This window comes from Grampus griseus (genome assembly GCF_964374135.1).
Source record: "Grampus griseus genome assembly, chromosome: 8".
Lineage (NCBI taxonomy): Eukaryota > Metazoa > Chordata > Mammalia > Artiodactyla > Delphinidae > Grampus > Grampus griseus.
Genome location: NC_139002.1, coordinates 21546325 through 21572188, shown reverse-complemented (window position 1 = coordinate 21572188; position 25864 = coordinate 21546325). Strand labels below are relative to the sequence as shown.

The 25864-nt window shown below is 40.1% G+C and overlaps 1 protein-coding gene across 1 annotated transcript in view; it reads left to right on the top strand.

Annotated features, from left to right (window-relative positions):
• Positions 1-14311: 14311 nt before the first annotated feature.
• POU2AF2 (POU class 2 homeobox associating factor 2) overlaps positions 14312-25864 on the top strand; it is a gene marked incomplete at its 3' end in the record, with an annotated part of 29038 nt that continues 17485 nt past the window's right edge. The window contains exon 1 of the mRNA XM_082660206.1: positions 14312-14416. The remainder of the gene's footprint in view (positions 14417-25864) is intronic.

Genomic DNA, 25864 nt, shown 5'->3' with positions numbered 1-25864 from the left:
AGACCTCCCAAAAGGCAAGAAACTCCCTACGTACCTGGGTAGGGCAAAAGAATAAAGAAAAAACAGAGACAAAAGAATAGGGACGGGACATGCACCAGTGAGAGGGAGCTGTGAAGTAGGAAAAGTTTTCACACACTAGGAAGCCCCTTCGTGGGCTGAGACTGCGGGTGGCGGAGGGAGAAAGCTTCAGAGCCACGGAGGAGAGTGCAGCAATAGGGATGCGGAGGGCAAAGTGGAGAGATGCCCGCACAGAGGATCGGTGCTGACCGGTACTCACCAGCCCGAGAGGCTTGTCTGCTCATGGGCCGGGGTGGGTGGGGGCTGGGAGCTGAGGCTCGGGCTTCGGTCTGAGCGCAGGGAGAGGACTGGGGTTGCCAGCGTGAACACAGCCTGAAGGAGTTAGTGCGCCATGGCTAGCCGGGAGGGAGGCCAGGAAAAGGTCTGGAGCTGTCGACGAGGCAAGAGACTTTTTCGGGCCTCTATCTTTGTTTCCTGGTACGCGAGGAGAGGGGATTCAGAGCACCGTGTAAACAAGCTCTAGGGACAGGCACGAGCTGCGGCTATAAGCGCGGACCCCAGAGACGGGCATGAAACGCTAAGGCTGCTGCTGCTGCAACCAAGAAGCCTGGGTGCAAGCACAGGTCACTATCCACACCTCCCCTCCCAGGAGCCTGTGCAGCCCGCCATTGCCAGGGTCCCGTGATCCAAGGACAACTTCCCCGGGAGAACACACAATGCGCCTCAGGCTGGTGCAACCTCACACCAGCCTCTGCCACCGCAGGCTCACCCTGCATTGGTACCCCTGCCTCCCCCCGGCCTGAGTGAGCCAGAGCCCCCAAATCAGCTGCTCCTTTAACCCCGTCCTGTCTGAGCGAAGACCGGATGCCCTCAGGTGACTTACAGGCAGAGGCGGGGCCAAATCCAAAGCTGAACCCCGGGAGCTGTGCAAACAAAGAAGAGCAAGGGAAATCCCTCCCAGCAGCCTCAGGAGCAGCGGATTAAATCTCCACAATCGACTTGATGTACCCTGCATCTGTGGAATACATGAATAGACAACGAATCCTCCCAAATTGAGGTGGTGGACTTTGGGAGCAATGATTTTTTTTTTCCTTTTTCTCTTTTTTGTGAGTGTGTATGTGTATACTTCTGTGTGTGATTTTTTCTGTATAGCTTTGCTTCTACCAGCTGTCCCAGGGTTCTCTCTGTCCGTTTCTTTGTTATTTAGGTTTTTTTTTTTTTTAGTATACTTTTTAGCACTTGTTATCATTGGTGGATTTGTTTTTTTGATTTGGTTGCTCTCTTCTTTCTTTCTTTCACTTTTTTTATTTGTTACATTTTAATTTTTTTAATTTTTAATAATGATTTTTTATTTTAATAACTTTTTATTTTATTTTATTTTTTCTTTATTTCTTTCTTTTTTTCTCCAGTTTATTCTGAGCAGTGTGGATGACAGGGGCTTAGTGCTCTGGCCGGGCATCAGGCCTGTGCCTCTGAGGTGGGAGAGCCGAGTTCAGGACATTGGACAACCAGAGACTTCCCAGCTCCACATAATATCAAACAGCAAAAACTCCCAGAGATGTCCATCTCAATGCCAGCACCCAGCTCCCCTCAACGACCAGCAAGCTACAGAGCTGGACACCCTATGCCAAACAACTAGCAAGACAGGAACATAAACCCATCCATTATCACAGAGGCTGCCTAAAACCATAATAAGGTCACAGACACCCCAAAACACACCACTAGACGTGGTCCTGCCCACCAAAAAGACACGATCAAGCCTCATCCACCAGAACACAGGCACTAGTCCCCTCCACCAAGAAGCCTACACAACCCACTGAACCAACCTTAGCCACTGGGGGCAGACACCAAAAACAACTGGAACTATGAACCTGCAGCCTGTGAAAAGCAGACCCCAAACACAGTAAGTTAAGCAAAATGAGATGACAGAAAAACACAGCAGATGAAGGAACAAAGCAAAAACCCACCAGACCAAACAAATGAAGAGGAAATAGGCAGTCTACCTGAAAAAGAATTTAGAATAATGATAGTAAAGATGATCCAAAATCTTGGAAATAGAATGGAGAAAATACAATAAACGTTTAACAAGGACCTAGAAGAACTAAAGAGCAAACAAACAATGATGAACAACACAATAAATGAAATTAAAAATTCTCTACAAGGAATCAAGAGCAGAATAACTGAGGCAGAAGAATGGGTAAGTGACCTGGAAGATAAAATAATGGAAATAACTACTGCAGAGCAGAGTAAAGAAAAAAGAATGAAAAGAATTTAGGACAGTGTCAGAGACGTCTGGGACAACATTAAATGCACCAACATTCGAATTATAGGGGTCCCAAAAGAAGAAGAGGAAAAGAAAGAAACTGAGAAAATATTTGAAGAGATTATAGTTGAAAACTTCCCTAATATGGGAAAGGAAATAGTTAATCAAGTCCAGGAAGCACAGAGAGTCCCATACAAGGTAAATCCAAGGAGAAACACGCCAAGACACATATTAATCAAAATATCAAAAATTAAATACAAAAAAAATTATATTAAAAGCATCAAGGGAAAAACAACAAATAACATACCAGTGATTTCCCATAAGGTTAAGAGCTGAACTTTCAGCAGAAACTCTGCAAGCCAGAAGAGAGTGGCAGGACATATTTAAAGTGATGAAAGGGAAAAACCTACAACCAAGATTACTCTACCCATCAAGGATCTCATTCAGATTTGATGGAGAAATTAAAATCTTTACAGACAAGGAAAAGCTAAGAGAATTCAGCACCACCAAACCAGCTTTACAACAAATGCTAAACGAACTTCTCTAGGCAGGAAACACAAGAGAAAGAAAAGAACTACAATAACAAACCCAAAACAATTAAGAAAATGGGAATAGGAACATACATATCGATAACTACCTTAAATGTAAATGGATTAAATGCTCCAACCAAAAGACATAGACAGACTGAGGGATACAAAAACAAGACCTGTATATATGCTGTCTACAACAGACCCACTTCAGACCTAGGGACACATACAGACTGAAAGTGAGGAGATGTAAAAGATATTCCATGCAGATGCAAATCAAAAGAAAGCTGGAGTAGCAGTTCTCACATCAGACAAAATAGACTTTAAAATAAAGACTATTACAAGAGACAAATAAGGACACTACATGATGATCAAGGGATCGATCCAATAAGAAGATATAACAATTGTAAATATTTGTGCACACAATATAGGAGCACATCAATACATAAGGCAAGTGCTAACAGCTATAAAAGGGGAAATCGACAGTAGCACAATCATAGTAGGGGACTTTTAACACCCGCTTTCACCAATGGACAGAACATCCAAAATAAAAATAAATAAGAAAACACAAGCTTTAAATGATACATTAAACAAGATGGACTTAATTGATATTTACAGGACATTCCATCCAAAAACAATAGAATATACTTTCTTCTCAACTGCTAATGGAACATTCCCAGAGATAAACCCATGCTCATATGGTCACCTTATTTTTGGTAAAGGAGGCAAGAATATACAATGGAGAAAAGACAGCCCCTTCAATAAGTGGTGCTGAGAAACCTGGACAGCCACATGTAAAAGAATGATGTCAGAACACTCCTTAACACCATACACAAAAATAAACTCCAAATGGATTAAAGACCTAAATGTAAGGCCAGACACTATAAAACTCTTAGAGGAAAATATAGGCAGAACACTCTATGACATACATCACAGCAAGATCCTTTTTGACACACCTCCTAGAGAAATGGAAATAAAAACGAAAATAAACAAATGGGACCTCATGAAACTTAAGAGCTTTTGCACAGCAAAGGAAACCATGAACAAGATGAAAAGACCACCCTCATAATGGGAGAAAATATTTGCTAATGAAGCAACTGACTAAGGATTAATTTTCAAAATTTACAAGCAGCTCTTGCAGCTCAATATCAAAAAAAAACAAACAATCCAATCCAAAAATGGGCAGAAGACCTAAGTAGACATTTCTCCAAAGAAGATATACGGATTGCCAACAAACACATGAAAGAATGCTCGACATCATTAATCATTAGAGAAATGCAAATCAAAACTACAATGATATCATCTCACACCAGTCAGAATGGCCACCGTCAAAAAATCTACAAACAATAAATGCTGGAGAGGGTGTGGAGAAAAGGGAACTCTCTTGCTGGTAGGGTTCCTACTTGTTGGTAGGAATGTAAATTGATACAGCCACTATGGAGATCAGTTTGCAGGTTCCTTAAAAAACTAAAAATAGAACTACCATATGACCAAGCAATCCCACTACTGGGCATATACCCTGAGAAAACCATAATTCAAAATGAGTCATGTGGGCTTCCCTGGTGGCGCAGTGGTTGAGAGTCTGCCTGCCGATGCAGGGGACACGGGTTCGTGCCCTGGTCCGGGAAGAACCCACATGCCGTGGAGCGGCTAGGCCCATGAGCCATGGCCGCTGAGCCTGCGCGTCCGGAGCCTGTGCTCCACAATGGGAGAGGTCACAACAGTGAGAGGCCTGCATACTGCAAAAAAAAAAAAATGAGTCATGTACCACAATGTTCATTGCAGCTCTATTTACGATAGCCAGGACATGGAAGCAACCTAAGTGTCCATTGACAGATGAATCGATAAAGAAGATGTGGCAATATATACAATGGAATATTACTTGTCCATAGAAAGAAATGAAATTGAGTTATTCGTAGTGCGGTGGATGGACCTAGAGTCTGTCACGCAGAGTGACGTAAGTCAGAAAGAGAAAAACACATACCGCATGTTAACACGTATACATGGAATTTAAGGGAGAAAAAATGGTCGTGAAGAACCTAGGGGCAGGACAGGAATAAAGACTCAGACCTACTAGAGAATGGACTTGAGGACACGGGGAGGGGGAAGGGTAAGCTGGGACAAAGTGAGAGTGGCATATACATATATACACTACCAAATGTAAAACCCATACATAGCTAGTGGGAAGCAGCCGCATAGCACAGGGAGATCAGCTCGGTGCTTTGTGACCACCTAGAGGGGTGGGATAGGGAGGGTGGGAGGGAGGGAGACACAAGAGGAAAGGGATATGAGGATATATGTATAGCTGATTCACTTTGTTATGAAGCAGAAACTAACACACCATTGTGAAGCAACTATACTCCAATAAAGATGTTAAAAAAAAAAATCTTACTAACAGCAAAAAAAAAAAAAAATGGGGCATAAAGTCAATATTTTGTAATATACGTAAATGGAATATAACCTTTAAAAATTGTATATATAAAAAAAGAATCTGCCTGCTAATGTGGGGGACTGTGGTTCGATCCCTGGCCCAGGAAGATCCCACGTGCCGTGGAGCAACTAAGCCCGTGCGCCACAACTACTGAAGCCCATGCGCCTAGAGCCCGTGCTCCGCAACAAGAGAAGCCACCGCAATAAGAAGCCCGTGCACCGCAACAAAGAGTAACCCCTACTTGAAGCAACTAGAGAAAGCTCACACACAGCATCGAAGACCCAACACAACCAAAAATAAATAAATAATTTAAAAGACTGGGAGCACACCATTGTAAAGCAATTATACTCCAATAAAGATGTTAAAAAAAAAAAAGACTGGGAGAAAAACCAAAATTAGGTTAAGCAGCAATAGTGGGTTAAGATAAATGATGGAAATATCAGAAAGTACCTCAAATTTGGTTTCTTTAAATTATGGTCTAAAGGAGTTCACACTGATAGTGCATCAAAAAAGACAATTTTTAAAAAAAAATCAGAAAGTTTGTTTTAAAATATAGCTATCTGGGCCTCTACTTCAAAAGATTCTGAATTAGAATTGGCTGGGGGCTGGGCAAAGTTATTTTTAACAAGCTCCACTGGTGATTCTGATGTACTGCCAGGTTTAGGAACCTCTGCTATAGATCATATATTGATGTTTATATATAATAAAAAGTATATCCTATTGTAGTAAAGTGACATTCATTTTGATTTTTATCCCTAAATAAAAAACCTTTCTGAATTCTATCTTTATCTGAAAGATAGTCTAGCTTTTAAAAATCGTGTACTCATAATTACAGTATTAACAGCATAGTACCTATATTTCCTACTGGGAAATATGGCTTTTTCATACGTACTATTTTTTAAAACCTAACTCTATATTAAAAGGATAGAAAATGCCACTGCTATTCATAAAGCAAATAATGGATTCCTTGTTTCCATAATAAACATTCAAGAGAGTTTGTTCCCAATGGAAACTCATTGTTGCTGACTAAAAATCCTCTTGGGGAGGAAAAAAGTACCTTCATATATAATCTACATTGAGGATGCAAATTGTAGAGAAACTGACACAAAAGTATTTGCATTTAATCAAATCTAAAGCAAGTCATTTCAGAAGCATCACTACCATGTACAGAAGCCGTTCCCATCAGCATCAGACCTTTCCAGGAGACCAGGCTCCCTTATCAAGCAAAATACACCATTCACCAGAAATCCTACATTGCCATTAAGAAGGAAATTCACCAGAACCATCCAGAATGGAACGTGGTGAGTCAATATCAATGATTTAAAACTTTTTTAAAACTTTAATAATCCTAATGTTTATTTTTAACGTCACAAATGCATAACATAAAGCAAAGGACAAGAAGAAATATCCCTAAGTCCAGCTAGAACATATACCGTAAAAGTATAAAAACACAGACCAGAGACCAACAACTTTGAACTCTTGGTAACATTTTCATAATTCTGTTGCATTTAATTATTAATTGTTGGGTTTATTTTGCTGTTTCAAGTTCATGGAGGTATGGTTTCTGAAAGATCAATTCTATTGAACATTATTTTTATAAAATGAGAACTTGGATATTAAAGCATTCTTTTCCAGTGTAGCCAAATTTTATGTTAAAAGTAACAACTTCCAGTAAGCCCTCAATTATAAAGAAAGTGCAGGAGAAGAATCCACATTTATATAGAACTTGAAATATCTTTTATTCATGCATCTTGCTTTTAAGATTAAGGATGAAGGGCTTTCCACATACACATGGTAAGGAAGGGCTGTTATTTCATGAATTCAAACTATATATAGATCTTTCTCAGTGTGTTCACTCTGAGGATACAAATGTTAGTGTCAACATAGAGTAAACCCCTTTCAGGAACAAATTTTAGATTAAAAAGTTTGCATTTAAATGGTAATAAGTGACGATAGAAGAAATATTCTTTAAACACTTTGTAAAGTAGCTTGAAAGAAAAATTAATATTTTTTAAAACACCACAGCTCCTCAAAGATAAAAAGAGCCATAAGCGCATCTATCTTCTGCAGTATGGAACTGGTTATGACAGAAGTGCTAAGTGTTTGGATCCAGCTCTGAGGCTTAAAAAGTGGAAGAGGGGGGTGGCTATTGGGAGTGACTTGTGGATGCCTATGGTATGGGCAAACTAAACTGCTAGAAAATCCTCACATGTTAACTAATTTAGCCCCACTTCTTTAAAAGTTTCAGTCTTTATTTCCAGTGTGAAATTTCCTAAGTAGTATATATTAATTAATATATTGAACATTTCAAGATTAATTTCTGAACTTTCCTTGTATTTCCTTGTCTTTCCTTGTATTCTTCCAGAGGCTTTGCATAATAAAACTAGTAATATCATCTTCCCAGATCAAAAGTGGAACCACAAATGCTGAGCATCTAGTGGGTATAGATCAAGCACTATATTCCTACGTAGGGATCTGCCTCCTCTTGGGGAGAGGGTTCTCAGCCTCAGCAAGACAGGCTGAGCTGGGTTGGTGGGGTAAGGAGAGGGGTACCTACAGTCTCAAGGCTGTCACCTGAGCCAGACGGTGGGCCAAAGCACTGTATTGCCACTGGCCTGTCCAGGACCTCATTCTTGGCACTTCCCTGACCGGCAGAGAAATGGAACAAACGTAGATGCTGTTCACCAATAATCCAGGATGTTTATTCTGCGCTTTCTTAAGTGAGAGTGTGCCTGTATTTCATACCATGAGGGACCACAATTCAGAGAGACATCATCTATTATCTTAATTTTACCATTGTCTAATGATGTAACTCAAAATATGAATTGTTTTCTAAAGTTATGGGATTGTTTTTGTTTTACTCTTTTTTTTTGTTTGTTTCGAACTGTCTCTTTATTCCCTTACCTTATGTAACAAGCACCTGCTCAAACACTCTAAAGAATTTAAAAGCAAGAAAATGTATTACAGAAACTGTCATCAAAAGTAGTAAAATAAGGTGCTTCAAATGTCATAAATATATTTGATATTTCATAACTAAAAACAGTTGAGGAATCGCCTACATTTTAAATAGCCAATTTCAGAATGTATGAGTTTGATTTGATGGAGAAAAGATGTAATTTTCAGAAACAACATTAAAGCAACAGCATCATTAAATCTACTGTGGGCCAAATCCTTCTTCAAAGTGAACAGGAATGTGGAAAGGGCATGACTGGGACAGTTTGCTGCGTGTACACAGTCACGATACAACAGCATGAATTTTTTTCCCAAATTCGAAAGGATAAATGATTCTTATTAATAAATTTGCTTGTGCTTTCTCTCCAGAAACACACGTCTTTGTTTTCTCAACAACTGATCTGAATGCAAGTTTGTATCTAGGGTATTTGAATAAAACCTCTTAAGCATCTCCTCACTTATGCAGGTGTGGACTCTTTAAATAGACACAGTGCACAAGGGGAAATACATTTGGAAGTAGGAATACTAGCAACATTTTTAAACTCTAAATATCACTCCTCTTTAAAAAAGGAGGATAGGGTAGGTTAAGGAACTTTCAGAATTCCCAAAAATAGGAAGAATAATCCAGGTAATAGTTTAAAGAGTTTTTACTAGGTTCCATCTCTTAGTTAAAATGTATTTTTATCCACCTTATATGCTGTGTAAAATGCATTTGCTGTTTTGTATCTACTCCAGAGCCTGGTTTATCTCCATTGTCCCTGTTTTCTTACCACCCATGCTGAAGCCCCAGAGAAAGGGTTTCTTCCCCACCTCTTAAGAAACTGCTCTCTCCCACATTCTAAAGATCTCCAGTTTTCCAAACCCTATGATATTTCTATGTCTTCATTTTCCTCAAATTCTCTAAGGCACTTTCTTTACCCCACAAGTATTTACTGAGCACCTACTAGGTGCCAGATACTTGACATCACCTCTTTCTCCATGCCTAATGTCTACAAGGCCTTTCCCCCTCCATCATGATTCCTCTTTCTCTACACTCCGTCTTTCCTTCATTTCCCTGTTGCTACCACTCTGCTGTGTCACATACCTACATCTCTGCCCCTTCCTCTCCACTTCTGCCCTGACCTTCCCTGTCCCCTTACTTTCCCTGGGCATCAGAACTATAGCCTTTTCCCAGGGCTTCTACTCCTTTCTGCTACAAAGTCTTCCTTGGAGAACTTTATTTCCATAGCTCTAGTTATCATAGTTTTATAGATGTTTCTTAGATGTACAGTTCTAATGCTGGTCAAAGTTGTCGTCTATCTATAGGATGATTTCACTTGATTAAGCCACCACAACCTCAAAGTCAGCATATTCAAAACTGAACTCTTCTTTCCACATCAAAACCAACCCTCTTCCCTGCCTCCTTGATTTCTCTTTTTAATCATGGTAGTCTTTTTTATTGTGTGTGTGCATGTGTGTGTGTTTGTGTTCTTTTGAAAGAGACCTTTAAGATTCCTTAAATCTGCCCTTCCCTTGTCATTTCCAATGTTTCTGGTTAGCTTCTCACTGTTTTATCATTTTCCATCCTCTCTTCTTCCTCATCCTCAACCCATCCTAAGATGGGCACTCAGATTAATCTTCCAAAAAAATTTCCAAATCTTCCTAAATACGATAAAGTCATAATATAGCCCTGGTCAAAAAGATTAGTGGTTTCCATCACCTACAACATAAAGTATAAATTTTTACCACCTGGTTTTCAACACCTTCAACATTTCCATTATTCTCAACTAAAAAAAAAAAGGATACTTTCAGCAAATATTTACTGAAGGCCTACTAAGTGCCAGACACTGTTATAGGCATTGGCACTTAAGATGTTTCAGTGAGTAAAAACAAGCAAAGATTCCTACCCTCATGGAACTTACATTCTAGCAAGGAAGAAACAGACAATAAACAAGAAACTTAATAAATAAGGAAATTATATAGGACATTATAACAGACAAGTACTACGTAGAAATAAAAAGTAAAATAGGATAAAGGGGAATAGAGATGTTTTATGGGAAGGTGTAACTTTAAATATGTTCTCATTGAGAAAATTACTTTTGAGCCAAATTTTGAAGGAGACAAGGGCATTTAGTCATGTGGATAACTGGAGGAAGAATATTCCAGATAGAGTGGACAGCCAATGCAAAGTCCTAAGGTAGAAGTGGTGTGGTTGATGCATTTCAGAAACTGGCTGGAGTACAATAGAGTGTTATGAGATGAGATCAGAGGTGTCATGGAACAAGGTTATGTAGGACCATTGTAAGGACCTTGGCTTTTACCCTGAGTTAAATGGGGAGCCACTGTATGGTGTTGAGAAGAGGAGTGAGGCAATTGGACTTTCTTTTTGAAAGAATCACTTTGGCTGCTGTGTTGAGATACACTGGGGATGGGGGAAGAGTGGAAGCAAAGAGATCAGTTGGAAGGCTACTGCAGTATCTACATGAGAGATGACAGTTGATTTTACCTGGGTATCAGCAGTGGAGGTGGAGAAAAGTCAGCAGATTCTGGCTCTATTTTATGGGTGGCACCATCAGGAACTCCTAAAGGATGGGTTGTGAAGTATGAGAGAAAAGAGAGGAACTAAGAATGACTTTATAGCTTTGGGACTGGGCAAACAGAAGGATGGAGTTGCCAACAACTAATAGGAAGGTTTCAGAAAAGCAAATATAAAGGGAAGGACAGAGTTCAGATTTGGACATGTGGAGTTTGAAATGTCTACTAGACATCAAAGTGAAGATGGACATCCACATCTAAAGTCCAGGACAGGTCTGGTCTAGGGATATCCATCTGAACTTCATCTATATATTGATGGCATTTAAATCCATTAACTCCAGTTACCCTCATTCCTTTCCCTTCCTATACATGCCTTGCTCTTTCCGACCTCTGCTTTTGCTCATGCCATGCCTAATGTCTACAAGGCCTTTCTCCCTCCTCCTAACCTATCCACATCTATCTGAATCCAGACTAAATCCCATCCCTTCCCACAAAATTTTCATCAATAAAGTATACTCTTCCCCCTCCCTTAATCCCTCACATGTGCATGTCTTATTTCTCTCACTAAAAGAAGATGTCTTTAAGGACATCTGTTATATGTTCTAAACTTATTTTGCATCCACTGTGGCATATAGCCCCACATTTTGCACTAGAGTCGGTGCCAACTGGTACATAAGACTGATTGTTTTATGGCAAAACTTCAGAAGTTTTGATCTGCTTATTTGCCATCTCATGAACTTTATCCATTAGTCACCATGTGCTTATTTGTTAAACTTATTTAGAATAGGTATATTTCCTCTAGGCTTTTTGGCATACATATAAAGCATAAATGGATAATTCAGATTGAAACCACCAACTAAAAAGCCCTTCGGAAAAGTGAAACCAAGACTGTCTGCAAACACACAAAGGATCAACCTTTGGGACTGGGCAACTGGACCTCTTCAACGTCCACTCCAATCTCCTCTCAGACCTAAGTCCACATCCACCATCAATCAGCCAGCTAGGAATGCCTAGGTTAGAGTTGTCCCCCTCTTCCACAGGAGCCTTATAAAGTCCCTACTCTTATGCATATCTTTGGTTCTCAAACTACAGAGAACATCAGAATCACCTAAAGGGTTTGTTAAAACACAATTGCTGGGCCCACCCCTAAAGTTTCTGATTCAGTACATCTGGAGCAGCACCTGAAAATCTGCATTTTTAACACATTCCTAGCTGATGCTATTGTTCCTGGCCCAAGATTCACACTCTGAGGATCACTGGTGTGTATTCTTACTTGGACTTTTCTGTCTGGCCTTGACTCCTGCCTTGTTCTGACATTTAGTGCCTGTGTCACTCTCCTACTCCAGGCTGCTGGAACGAGCACTAGAGATGTCTTAGTCACTGACCATACGACTGGGCCACCACCCCTCCCCTGCCCTTCTTTATTCTGGGCTCAAAAGTTTGAGAGCCAACTTGTGTCCTTGACCCCAATTTCTCTCTAGCTCTTCAAGATCTCCTTTCATCATTTTCTCCCTCTTCCCTAAATCTTCAGTCCCTCCCTCTTCCTGTTCAAATATCCTCAAATATCTCCTATCCACGAATTCATTAAATAGATGTAAAAACATAAGCAAACCTCTCCTTGTCCCTGTAATTGTCTCCAATGATCATTCAGTCTCTTGCTTCCCTTCCTCATTCAAACTTCAAGAAGAAATAGTCTCCCTCCCTTTCTCCACCTCTACCCTTGACGTTATCACCTGGCTTCTAGGTAATGCTTCCAAAATTACTCTTGCTAAGACAACACCAACCACTGAATTGAAAGCAATGGATGTTTTGCTGTCCTTATCTTCCTGAACAATTCTGTGGTATCTCACTCTTTTTCCTTCTTTCTTGAAATCCCTTCCCTTGAATTCTACCTCATTCTCCTGTTTTATTCTGGTTCTTCTCCAACCACTTCTTCTTCATTAGGGTTCTCTCCTTCTCCTCAGACAAGCCTTCAAATGTGGATGTTCCCCAGGCTTCCATCTTTAACCATCTAGTCCAGAGCTTCCCAACCAGTGTGTCAGGAATCAGTATTGTAGGAGTTCCCAGGATATTGATCTCAGCCGTTGAGAGTAGCCTGGTCTATTTATCCTAATATGCCAGATGCATAAGTTTTCCCTCAATGCCATTGTTATGACTCTACCTTTCAAACATTCCAAGAGAGTTCATTCTCGTTCCTGGTTTCCTTACTATCAACATTATGATGTCTCTGAAACTTATATACCCAGACCAATCCCATGGTGGAAGCTTGAGAATCAGCCTTGAATCTTCCTGCTCCTTTCCCTCCTACATCTAAATAATTTCCAGATCTGTCCTCTCCTTGCCCTCCTATCAACCACAACTCAGACCCCACTATCTCTTGCCTGAATTATCCTAGAATCTTCCTGACTGTTCTCCCTGTGGCTTTGTGATTCTTAAATCTAAATCCACCTTCATACAGCTGCTAGAAATGTCTGTCTAAAATGCAAATCTAACCACACTACTACCATGCTTGGAAGCCTCCAATGGCTCACTGCACACAGGATGAAATCCAAACTCCTTCGCCTACAAGAAACTTCATGACTGCGCCCTGATCATTTCCCTTCCCCCGGCTCAGTTTCTCCCTCCTTCTGTTCTTACCTCCAGGACTTTGCCCATGCTGCCCTCTATACCTGGAATGTTCTTACTCATTTACCATCATACACACTGCTTACCTCCGCTATCACATTGCCTTCCCTAACTCCTTCCCCACCCTCAAGAGAAATTGACACGTTCTGTGTTTTTCTGAGTATTCTATTCAGGCATACTTTTTGTTGTACTTTGCACATTTGCATTATAATTATTTTTAAGTATTTCTCTCCTCCCACTAGATGGCATGTTCTTTTGTATTACCAGCTCTGACACAATGCCTGACACATAAAGAATACTCAATAAATTATCGATGAATAAATGTAGCCTCAGGCTTTTCCCAAAAAATAAGGCATCACACACAATTCTAAGAGCAGCACTTAGATTCCTTTGGAACAAACATTAAGATCATTTAGCTTTAAATTTGAGGCTGATTTGAAAGAGATACTTAAGCCTCTTTAATTAAAAGATATATAGGCCAAATCCTGTCAAAATAAGACCCAAAGGATCAGTCAAATAACTTTGTTTTGCTGAAATCAGTTTGCATGTGGCTTTATTTGAATTGAATAATATATTGTCTTGGAACCTAGTTTTTTTCTCTCCTTCATTTTGTACAGGAATTTTGTATTTAACTTGGTACTTTTCACAACATTTTCATATGCATATCTTATGTAACTCTGCAGTCAGTTTCAGAGAGATTATTAAACCCATTTTACAGATGAAGGAAACAGGGCTGAGAAATTGTGATTTTCCCAAGTCAGTGGCTAATACGTAAAAGATGGAATAGTGTTTCTTTCACTTAGCTTGGATCAGTTTCTGTCAAGGATCAGGAGATAGGACTAAATGACCTGTGTTGAAGCCACTTCAAATTCAAGTCTATCATTCTAATGAGAAAATAGCATCACAGTATTAACCCTGGACAGGTTAACCTACTTATAGTATCCACATTTGATTGTTACTATTCCATTTGCTTAAGTCCCAGGAGACTACAGCAAACGAGTGTATCAAGGCGTGAGAGTGAAGCACACAGTCAAAGATCTACTGGCAGAAAAACGATCCAAGCATACAAGTAACTCAAGATTTAATGTAAGTCTCAGTTGAATCCATTCTGAAGTCTTTGGGTATTTAAGTCCTATTAAGGTTAATTATCTCCCCTCTCCCTTTATCTTCTCACCAATCTCTCACCTCTTGAGTCTGATATTCTCCACAGCAAAGCCCCCCTTTAACTGGCACACACTATATAATTAATCTATAAGCAAGGATTCCAAGAGCTCTGTGAACTTATTTGCTGGCTACTTCAGCTAGTGGATATGAAATGATGATGAGTCCTGACTTTTTCATTTCTGCCAGTCATGAACTACCAAAGGCTCAGTTGGTGGGAATAATGCTGACCTTCATATACATGTTATTCTAAATCTGATAGAGACAACTTCTAAACGTCTTCTATATAACGTGCAAAATCAGATTTAAACATCTTAGTAGGAGTTGTCTTAAGTCTAAAATCTCTATCTGACATCCTTGTCTTTATAAATAGCTCTGCTCTATACCTAAAATGTTTAAGTAGTTACACCCAAATCTCCAATAATGATTCTTGAATGGAAATAGCAGTTGGTTATCGAGTTGTGTATATAATTACTCACCTGCATTGCTGGGGGCAGGACACGAGAGCAGATGACCAGGAATAAAGGAGGCAACCACATACAGCACTGAGCACAGGGGCTGGTACACAGTGGGAACTGCTTCTTCCAGTGTGTTCTGCCCAGAACGTCAGCACCATATTCAACACTGCTCCAAAGTCAAACTTCTGGGACTTGTTTCAAATGAACCAACTCCAGATTCAATTTCCTCCCATCTAAGAACATCCTTTATTTGCACATTTTTTGGCTTTCCTTTCTTTTAAACCACCTCCTCTCTTCTAGTTCAAATGGAGCTTGGTTGATAAAGAGAAATCTGAATAATTGGCTCCTTGTCTGTTCCTAGTGCCATGTTTCTCCTCATGCTTCTTCAGAATCATCTGGAATGTGAGTTAAAAACATCCATACAAATCTAGTCTCTTGAGAGAGAGGAAAAAAGAAAGAGACAGAGAATTCAGTCTACTCTAAGTGAACCATAGCGGCATGGATGCTTGGCCACTATTATGGCTAGAATTGTGAAACTTGCAAAAGTTCCAGGCATACTGTCAGTTGGGAAGATAAGAGGCGCAATGAAGATAACTTCATAGTCAAGGAACAGATAGTCTATCTGCCCCATGTGAGGCTATAATTCCCTCCTCGGCAGCGTCATCCATACACACATACAGTAATAGGGCACTGTGCCAGATGGAATTGCATAACAAGACAAAGAGGCACCTATCCAAATGGTGGATGGAAATATATTTTTTATTAAAAAATTACCTAACATGATTTCTTACTTAAGCTCTGCGACTATCGAAGAGTGTGTTTTCTCTATTTTTTGATGCTTTTACTTTTTAAAAGATATAACACTATAAACATAATTAACAATAAGTCATATTATTTGATTTAATTTTAAAATGCAAATTCCTGGTCCCTGTTCCATGTCTATTAACATAGTTATTGGTCTGGGGCCAGGGAATGGTCATTCTTAACAAGCTCCTTGGGTGATTTCTTTGCACATCATAATATAAGAAATTTACCACACAGCAAAGTGCAACTGTCAAAACCCCACACATAACCAAGGTTCTTATCTCTACCCAGATTAGAAGTTGCTGAGCTATTGCTACTGGCCCAGTGACACTGCAAATGTTATACAAAAGTGGGTACAGGAAACATGTGATACATGGTCTGTGCCATTAAACAACAATGGCGGAAAGGAAAACACTTATACATTTAAAAAATAAAAGACCATATAACCAAGCACTACACTGAATGCTGAAGACAAAGGACCAGGCAGCATAGCCACGTGTTATGAAGATTGGAATACTATTTGCATAAGCACAGTTTAAAGTGCACTTCCTGTGTGTTATCTCATTCAATAGACACACTACTCCTATGAGATTGACGTTGACATCATTCTCCATCTTACAGATGAAAAAGTTGAGAACAAAAGAAGGGAAGGGATTGTTTGCAAGTTGCAGTTAGCAAGTGGCAGGTCTTCTGACTGCCAATTCCATATGCCTTCTAAAGGGAAAGATCAATGTGGACTGGAGTAGAATCATTTCTGATTCATGCTGTCTTCATCTGTTTGAGCTGTCATCACAAAATACCACAGACAGCGGAGTTGATAAACAGCATACATTTATTTCTCACAGTTCTGGAGGCTTGGTGACAAGTTCAGGTTGCCAACATGGTAAGGTTCTCGTGAAGGCCCTTTTGTGGGTTGCAGAATTCTCATTGTATCCTCACATGATGGGAGGGCATAGAGAGCTCTCTAGGGCCCTTTTATAAAGGCACTAATCCCATTCACGAGGGTTCCATCCTCATGACCCAATTGCCTCCCAAAGGCCCCACCTCCTAATACAATCACATGGGGCCTTAGGATTTCAACATCAATTTGGGAAGGACACAAACATTCAGACCACAGCACATGCAAACAAAGGAAATGAAGGCATAAGAAAATATCGTCATATAGAAAGGACTGGAAAGGTGCAAACCAGCTCTAACTATGGTTGTTCTTCTCAGGCATCAGGTACACAGGCAGTATGAACTCAGCCCTAACTTCCTGTTCTCACATATTACTCAGTGTCTCACTGCTGGTATCTTACTCTCGTCCTCATTTCAAAGACCTTTTAAATTTGGGTAATTAAATGCATATAGTCCCATTACATGGCTATTTGGACTTTAGGTATCTCCATGAATTGATTTTACTGTCTATTTCTTTCATCTCAACCACTATTCTAGAAAATCCCAAGAAAGACATCATATTAATTAATCACTGACTCTCAAGGACTTTTTCTGTCCCTGTGTCAAACACAACTCAATGAGCAGGAGTCATGTAGAATCACATTACTGGCAGCACTTACAGGGCTCGAATGGCATGAGGAATACTGACACTTCTTACCCTTTTTCATACCAGTTCACTAGGTGACAATGAGTCTGATATCTTAGGTAAGTTTAGATAGGAAAGCCATCCTTAGACGTGTTCAAAATTTGCTACTGATAACATGGGTAATAACCAGTCAAAGGATAACTTGAGGAGATTGGAGGCCCTACCACACTGTTTTACCATAGATATTATCCTAAGCCAAAAACTGGACCCCCAAAGATCCTACATCAAATACCTGAAACATGTGAATGTCAACTTAAATGGCAAAATATGTGATTAAGTTAAGGATCTTGGGTGGATCTTCCACTTACCCTGGAAGAGGTGATCCCTAAATGCAATCCCATGTACTCTTGTTTTTTTTAATGTGGAAGAATTGTGGGGTTTTTTTGTTTTTGTGGGGTTTTTTTAACATCCTTATTGGAGTATAATTGCTTTACAATGGTATGTTAGTTTCTGCTTTATAACAAAGTGAATCAGCTATATGTATACATATATCCCCATATCCTCTCCCTCTTGCATCTCCCTCCCACCCTCCCTATCCCACCCCTCTAGGTGGACACAAAGCATCAAGCTGATCTCCCTGTGCTATCAGCTGCTTCCCACTAGCAATCTATTATACATTTGGTAGTGTATGTATGTGTTAGCATACAGTATTTGTTTTTCTCTTTCTGACTCACTTAACTCTGTATGACACTCTAGGTCCATCCACCTCACTACAAATAACTCAATTTAAATTCTTTTTTATGGCTGAGTAATATACCATTGTATATATGTGCCACATTTACAAGAGGGAGTTTTGAGAGACACGCAAAAGAGGAAGAGGTCATGTGACCAGGGAGGCAGATATCACATATCAAGGAAGGCAGGCAGGTAGGCAGCCACCAAAGCTGGAAGAGGCAGAGTGGACTCTCCCCTCGAGGTCCCTAGAGAGAGAAAGAATAAATTTTGGTCTTTCTAAGCCACCCAGGTGGTGGTAGTTTTTTCCAGCAGCCCTAGGAAACTAGTACACAGATATTATGAAAACTACATCCCCCAGATAAGTACTCTCTATGAAGTGTCTATCTGATGCCCAAATTGCTGCTCGGTTCTTTATGACAGCACTTGAATAAGTTTACATGGGTTATGTTGACTCAACTTCTCTCATGAACATCTGTTTTCTATACCATGAAGTGTTTTTCACATTTTTGCAGTAGGAATCAAAGGGGAAAAAAATCCTTTGCATCAAAAGAAACTTTCAGGGCTTCCCTGGTGGCACAGTGGTTGAGAGTCCGCCTGCCGATGTAGGGGACACGGGTTCGTACCCCGGTCCAGGAAGATCCCACATGCCATAGAGCGGCTAGGTCCGTGAGCCATGGCCGTTGAGCCTGCGTGTCCAGAGCCTGTGCTCCGCAACGGGAGAGGCCACAACAGTGAGAGGCCCACATACCGCAAAAAAAAAAAAGAAAAAGAAAAAAAGAAACTTTCACCAAATACTGGACTTAAAACCACTGTGTGCATTTTAGCCATAATCCTGTGGTTCCACAGCTATTATCATGGATATCTTTTTAAATAATCGTTTCCTCTTTCTTTTTCAAATTTTTCTGGGTTATTCTTTACTATACTATTGACCAGATCATTAAAAATATGAGCCACTCACCAACATCTGGTACCAAAAGATATGTATTTAGACTTTTGATGTAAGTTTATGTTGCATTGTTTTCAATTACACTATTTCTATGACATTCCATAAAAACCGATCATTGAAAATTTTAAATAATATCACAAAATTCGGTGAGCTCTCAGTTATGTATACTAAAATTAAAAAGAAGAAGAGGCAGTAAGCCTAATGGCCACAATTTTTCATTTTGTTTTGAAATTCAATGAACAATTTGCAAGCTATTGAACTTTCTAATCAAAATTTTCCCAAGGTATCATAAAGATTCATTTAAAATCATTGACTATAAAACAGCTGCATGAGGGAAAAAATTCTAAACTTTCTAAGTAGGAAATGGAGCTCAGTAACCCAAATTTGGAGTTAAAATTGAGTAGTGGAATGGGGGAGTTCAGTGCAATATAGGGGGAATTAAGAATAGGCTTAGCAATCAGGGTCTGATATTTAATCCATTTTACTGGTTTATGGACACCCTCATAGCTATTCTGCTCTGCTCATTCATCAAAATGCTAGAGTGAGGAACAATAAGGAAATAGATATGAAAGTGATTTTAAGTTAATATCCTACATAAATATGAGGAAAAACAAGTGACGATTTCTGGTTGTTCTTAGAAGATCCGAGGGAGGGATCTGAGGGAAATGTTGAGGAGCAATATCCCAAGTGGGAAATATATTTGCATCATATCAACCTTGAATTATACATAATATACATACACAGACCAAAATCTAACTATTTCCACTTGGCATGATTCTTTTTATACTAACCTTAAAGCCATACTGTCAGCTAGGTGTCTTGGTTAATCTTTCCTAATTATTTTTGGAAGTAAAACATTGTAAGCATAGAAAGAAGCGTGACAATAGTACATACTGATAGAAAAAAACTGGAAGAACTGAAGGTGAATGGAAGCCATATAGTGCATTTATGGCATAAATTATATGAAAGTGTTTGATCTTCCTTGGGAGGTCAGTGAACTCTAACTGTAGAACAGATGCACATTGTCCAGCTCCATCTGTAACAACTGTCTGTCTTTCCATTAGGACTGCTAGTTAGAGATTTGTTTTGTTCCATATCCAGCTGCTGTTTTGTGGCACCAATGACATGTGCATTTCAGTTATCACCGAGTGTAAACATGATGTCCATATCTGTGATTTGCATTTGGAGTTCTCGTGAAGTATTAAAAAATGAAAGTAGACAATTGGAAACTGTATATTACAGCATCTCAAAGTTTCTTTGATTTCCCTGAAACTTTGGAAAACACATCTGAGACTCCTCTTCTGCACCAAAGGAAATTGCTGCCTCCTCAGTCTGTTTGAACCCCCTCCTTCTGGTTGTCAGTGGTCTCTGGCAATTCCTTTCTCCTCTCTGGGCCTCAGTGTCCTTGTCAATAAAAGTAGAGTTTGATTCCTCTCATTTCAGTATTCAATTTTAATACTCAAACTTTAAAAAGTTTATCCCATCCCCTTATCTTCTTTATTATTCATATTTCAAATGTTCACATCTCACTGCTTATGGTTTAAAGTAGATCTGAATCTCTGAGAACTAGCTCATATTCAGGCTGCAGCATCCTTGAGCTGAAGTTTCAGATCACTCTGTCATCTGGGAATCTTCAGCACTTAGTTTCACAGAATTTTCTCATCTAAGGCACAGGCAGCATAGCATGATGAAGAGTATGGGCTCTGGATCAAGATGACCTGAATGTACTACCCAGCTCTGCCATTTGTCAACTGTATGATAACTGTAAAGGTACTTTAATCTTGGTGTCAGAGGAAGATAATAATACGTCCCTTGCAATGTTAGGTTTAATATGTCAAGAGCTTTGCACATGGTATGTGTTCAATCAATACTAGTGCTATTAAATACTGCAGTGAAGGAACGTTAGAATTCAAGTGATGTAAGAAATTCACTGAGCTGAAGAAATGTACAGTCCAGCTGTGGGAGAAAGAATTATACATGAGGATTAAAGACCTAAATGTAAGGCCAGACACTATCAAACTCTTAGAGGAAAACATAGGCAGAACACTCTATAACATAGATCACAGCAAGATCCTTTTTGACCCACCTCCTAGAGAAATGGAAATAAAAACAAAAATAAACAAATGGGATCTAATGAAACTTCAAAGGTTTTGCACAGCAGAGGAAACCATAAACAAGACCAAAAGACAGCCCTCAGAATGGGAGAAAATATTTGCAAATGAAGCAACCGACAAAAGATTAATCTCCAAAATTTATAAGCAGCTCATGCAGCTCAATAACAAAAAAACAAACAATCCAATCCAAAAATGGGCAGAAGACCTAAATAGACATTTCTCCAAAGAAGATATACAGATTGCCAACAAACACATGAAAGAATGCTCAACATCATTAATCATTAGAGAAATGCAAATCAAAACTACAATGAGATATCATCTCACACCAGTCAGAATGGCCATCATCAAAAAATCTAGAAACAATAAATGCTGGAGAGGATGTGGATAAAAGGAAACACTCTTGCACTGCTGGTGGGAACGTGAATTGGTACAGCCACTATGGAGCACAGTATGGAGGTTCCTTAAAAAACTACAAATAGAACTACCATATGACCCAGCAATCCCACTACTGGGCATATACCCTGAGAAAACCATAATTCAAAAAGAGTCATGTACCAAAATGTTCACTGCAGCTCTATTTCCAATAGCCCGGAGATGGAAACAACCTAAGTGTCCGTCATCGGATGAATGGATAAAGAAGATGTGGCACATATATATAATGGAATATTAGTCAGCCATAAAAAGAAACGAAACTGAGCTATTTGTAGTGAGGTGGATAGACCTAGAGTCTGTCATACAGAGTGAAGTAAGTCAGAAAGAGAAAGATAAATACTGTATGCTAGCACATATATATGGAATTTAAGAAAAAAAAATGTCATGAAGAACCTAGGGGTAAGACAGGAATAAAGACACAGACCTACTAGAGAATGGACTTGAGGATATGGGGAGGGGGAAGGGTACGCTGTGACAAAGAGAGAGAGTGGCATGGACATATATACACTACCAAATGTAAAATAGATAGCTAGTGGGAAGCAGCTGCATAGCACAGGGAGATCAGCTCAGTGATTTGTGACCACCTAGAGGGGTGGGATAGGGAGGGTGGGAGGGAGGGAGACGCAAGAGGGAAGACATATGGGAACATATGTATACGTATAACTGATTCACTTTGTTATAAAGCAGAAACTAACACACCATTGTAAAGCAATTATACTCCAGTAATGATGTAAAAAAAAAAAAAAGAATTATACATGAAATAAGTGATTAAAAATTTAAAAATGGCTTTGGTTTCCAAGTGCCAAATGCATAATAGTGACCCTCAGTGAACAAGATGGAGGTTGAAAAGGGGGAGAGCAGGGCGTGGACAGGGTAGATGGAAGAAGACTTCTTGGAGGAGGGTGAGCCTTGAGCTAAGTTTGGAAGGAAGATGGTAACTCAGATGAGCAGTGAGGAGGGGTAGAGTCCAAACAGAACACGAGGCCTGGGTGATGGTCCAGAGGGAGAGGAGAGACTCTGTCTGTGATGTGCAGTGCGTAGACCCACTTGGTGCATAAGGTAGAGAAGTGAAGAGGAAGTCAGGAGGCCTGGCCTGGGACATGACCTCTCAAAAGTTAGTTTTAGTCTTGCCTGCTGAGGTCTCCCAGACACTCCCCTCCATGCCCAGAGCCTCCGGCATATTTATCTGCTAAAATACTTCTTATGCTGCACGATAATTGCTTGTTTTATTAAATCTCTCCCCCAACTGGCTAATTTCTTGCTATTCCCATTTTTTTCCTTTTGGAGCCTCCAGCCCAGGAGAAACAGCAGTGGGGTAGAACGGTTAAGAGCTTGTGTTTTGGAGTCTGACAGAGTGAGGATCTGACTCTATTGCATCAAGGTGATCGAAGTTCTCTGGACTTCTGTTTCATCCTATGTAAATGGAGAGAGTGATACCCACCACAGATGTGTCATGAAAATTAAATTAGATAAGGTATAAAAAGCCCCCAATACGGCTGGTACATGGCACATTGTAAGTACTCAGCAAATGGCAGCTTGTATGGCTTTGCTAGTACCTGGAGTGTGGTAGCATTTGATAAATGTTACTTATCGTGCAAGTGTGCTGCGCAAAGGCAGACACCCACAGTTGGTGGTGAGCTCCGAACAGCAGCCTTGGGAATTAGATACTTTGAATCCATTACTACAAATTCTAATAGAGTATAAATAAATCGACCCAGAGAAAGGCCACTGGGTAACTTTTGTAGGTTCGAAAAATTGATTCACTATGAGCCAATGAAACAACAAAATAGTGGAAGCGACAGTTAGCAACTTTGTTTTTATTCTGACTCAGCAATACCGCCCTCCTCCATTCTGCGGGTTGAGATGGCTAGAGATGAAGCTCCAACTTGGTACATTTCATTAAGATAGATTCAACTGCTCCCATCCTGCAGTTCTGAATCTCCAAATATGTAACCAGTCTTGGATAACAAACCACGTATTATACTTACCCATCGTGGATGACTGTTTTATGAAAACACCAACTTCAAACGGCAGGAAGAAGGAAATAAAAGTCTTAACATTTTGATCAGGATTTGCTCTCAATTTACTGACCTAATGAGTTACTTTTTTAAGCCTACATTTCCTCAATTACAAAGGATCATATAATTCTATGAATGATATGGGTGGGAGGGGACCAGTACTCACTGTGTTTTTGATGTGTCTCCCTTATACCCACTGGGTACAGCTGCTTATCTTTCTGCTTTGCTAGATTTTCCTGACCCCAAAACATGTTCGACCCTACCCCCGACCTGAGGGGTCTAACCAAAGCTAAGCTGTATCCCTTATTTATTCTGAAAAAGATAAATCATATTTCTTCTAGTTTGACAAGAGTTTGCAAATTGAGTTTGCAAGGGAAATAGGCAACAGAAAAACCACATAAAGCACAAGAACAATTATGTGGAGTGCAAATATTCTACACTGATATCTGGTCAAAGATTGGCATGGGTAGGACAGTTGCGGTGACTTCTGAGCCTGAGTTCCCTTCCATCACCTCAATTTTCTCTGGGGTAAATAAGAATTCTTAATGATAATAGCTATCATTTACTGCTAGGCTCTGAAACAGAAACTTTACAAATATTTTCATTTATCCATTTGAAAGTAAATTTCACTTATCAACAAGGAACACAATAGCCCTAAGAGGGTGACACTCATACCTATTTTTCAGATGACAAAATTAAGAATCATGTAGGAATCAGTGGAGCTTAGATTTGGACCCAGGTCTTTATTTTACTTAAAGTAGTATTGCCTTCTTAAGTTTACATTTCTGGCCCAAGGAAGGGCTATCTTAGGAATAACCACTTTGCTTCGGGTTCTCTGCTCAGTGCTGAGCTCACCCTTCACACTCCATACATTCTGTTGGCCCCATCATGCTTTCATTCCCTCTCAACCATATGTCCTCATCCCTGTCCGTCTCTGCAGCAATTCCATAGACTGCTCAGATGATGCCACACCCAGCCCAAACCAGAGCCAGGACCTTCCTCTCCTCTGATACCCGGACATCTTAGAAGAAACTGGACACAGAAGTTCTCAATTTCCTTCTAGAACCCATCTCTAGCTCTGTCCCAGAACCTGCTTCCAGAGTGTAGTTTCTCTCTGCCATTCCCCACCACTCGGGAACCCCTGTTCTCCTGCGCTTTGGATGGCATCTAGCCCTCCCTGTAAAAGAGGAAACCATTTCCGGAGCCAGAGTCCAAGCACACCACACCGACCTCGCAGAAACCTCTCTGCTGCTCTGCTTGAGCTCTCTAGGGTCTGCCTCGGCCAACCCATTATACTCTGACCTCTTCTTCTTGCCTGAATCTTATAGCTCTGCTCTGCCTGTTGCTGAGGTGTGATTTCTTTTCTGAAAGTTGCCGAGTTGACCTGAGAGGCTGGTATCACATGGCTTGCTCCTGGGGCAGGATGTAATATGTCACTTCTCCCACTCGAGGAGGAGGAGACCATCTCAGCTCCCTTCTGAAGGCTGGAAAAGATCCCCGAGACCAGGGAAATGCAGAGCTTACCAGCTCAGTTGACTCTGCTGATACACCTCTTAGGTGCTCTCGCAGCCTACGTGGTGTCCAGCACTCTCTCACAGTTGCACACACTAAAGAATCATATGCATACTCTGAATAAATATAATAACCACTAAGGAAAGGGGAGGGCAATTTCCTTCTGCTCTTACCCTCTTATGAACAAACGGAAAAAGATGGAGAGAGAAGGACCACCAATAGTCTCATTTCCTGGGCAGTTTATAGAATTCCATGCTAAAGACAGATGGAAGCCTTTACTAACATCAAAATCTAATTTTAATCAAGATATAACCCCCAAAGCCTCCTAAAACTTGGACAATTTTATACTGTGCTACTTCTCTTTGATATTCTAATTGTGGTGCTAAATAACAATGAAAAACCTCAAAGAAAGAAAGAGGCAGAACGTAAATAAGCCCACACACTGCTTATCCATGCTTTAAATTTAGGCAGTTGGCCATATATAAGTTCAAAGAAGAAATCACAGCCTTTGCAGCCCTCACTGTACTTGCCAAGCGTAAAAACAGAGCACATGTATGTTCTGTTGACTCCATCGTCAGAGGCATCCGCAAGCTCTGAAGGCACAGAAGTGCAAATTATCTGTACTACTGCTATTACAAGAAATCCTCATGCTCTTCTATTATTTCTAAAAGTTTACCATAAAAGTTATTTTTCATCTCTTCCACTTTCATAAAAGAGCCCTTCCTACAATGTGTTCTGGCTTTAGTAAGAATTTCGTGTTTGCCTGGGCACAGCAAATGGTCATCAGATGGCCCAAAGTGTATCTTTCTGCTTTGCTAATGTTTTAGTTTTC